Below are 1,377 nucleotides of genomic sequence, written 5' to 3'. Positions count from 1 at the left end.
TAGGAGGAGAGACAGAGAGGAAGATCTTCTTTCCAACGATTCACTCCCCAAGTAACCACAATGGCTGGAGCTGCACCGGTCCGAAGCCAGGAGCCAGGAGCTTCTCCTGAGTCTCCCATGCGGGTGCTGGGTCCCAAGGCTTTGGGCCGTTCTCGACTGCTTTCCCAGGTCACAAGCAGGGAGATGGGTGGGAAGCCGGGATTAGAACCTGTGTCCTCTGGTCTCGGCCATAGAGGGAAGATGACAAAGAGAACATCGTCGTTCGGGAAGCGTCGCAACAAGATGCACACACTGCAAGACACACAGCCCTACCACCTGCCAAGCGCAAGAGGAAGTGTAACTGGAGTCCAAGGCTGAAAGACCCAACACCATGGGGATCAGTCGGATGAGGCACCTCAAAATCATGCACCACAGACTCAGACATGGGTTCCGTGAAGGTACAGCACCTAAGCCCAGGAGGGCAGCTGTTGCCACATCTAGTTCATCTTGAGAATTTCAACAATTAGGCAATAAATATTTTGGTTTTAAAAACTGAAAAAAAAAAAAAAAAGAAAAAAAGAAAAGGAAAAAAGGACCAATGCCCATATGGGATTCTGGCACGTTTAAGGCGAGGACTTTAGACTCTAGGCTATTGCGCCAGACCCAGAAACCTGACTTTTAAAAGCTATGTGCTACATGCATCTGCTCTCACGAGCTTGGTAAGGCATTTGGCAGTGGGGAGGGCTGGCCTCGTGGCACAATTAAGCCGCTGCCAGCTTCCCATACGGTCACTTCATTTCCTATACAGCTCCCTGCGGATGCACCTGGGAAAGCAGTAGAAGACAGCCCAAATGTTCAGGCCCCATGTGCCCCGAGGGCCCTGTCAGCAGACACACGTCCTATGGGGCCAGGGGCCCAGTAGTGAAACCCAGCCTGGTACTGGGCTGTGGGGTTGGGTGCCGTCTCCTGGCTGGAACTCCTTGTAAAGTTGGCGGGAAAAACTGATTCTGGCAGCAGGGGTCTCAAACAAAGGCACGGCTTAGGGATGGGCAGCAAGGGCCTTCGCTGGCTGCCAAGGAACTGGGGTGAGGTGAGGCAGGGACACTGAGAGTTCCAAGAGCAGTGGGCAAAGTGGCATCACCACTCCGCCACCCTGGTCGCACAGGTGCACCTGTGTGTCAAGGCTGAGCAATGCAGTCCGAGTCACGGGGTGGCTGGGTGGGAAGGGATGGAGGCAAGGGCCCTCCTCCAGGCCCGGGAGGGCAGGCTTCCCGAGTCACCAGCGGGTACCAGGGAAAGGCTTCAGGGCCAGGTGTCGGAGAACAGCCCGCATGACGTCAAGAGCAGGAGGTGAGCTGGCCTTTGGATTGCCATGCTGGACAGTGATTAATATTTGAC

The 1,377-nt window shown here is 54.9% G+C and overlaps 1 pseudogene; it reads left to right on the top strand.

The window, feature by feature from the left end:
* Positions 1–240: 240 nt before the first annotated feature.
* LOC121165256 lies at positions 241–490 on the top strand (annotated as a pseudogene).
* The last annotated feature ends 887 nt before the right edge of the window (positions 491–1,377 follow it).

Source organism: Ochotona curzoniae, unplaced genomic scaffold (genome assembly GCF_017591425.1).
Source record: "Ochotona curzoniae isolate NIBS_2020 unplaced genomic scaffold, NIBS_Ocur_1.0 contig_883, whole genome shotgun sequence".
NCBI lineage: Eukaryota > Metazoa > Chordata > Mammalia > Lagomorpha > Ochotonidae > Ochotona > Ochotona curzoniae.
The sequence above is the reverse complement of the archived record's forward strand: the minus strand, read 5'-3'. Positions and strand labels throughout refer to the sequence as shown.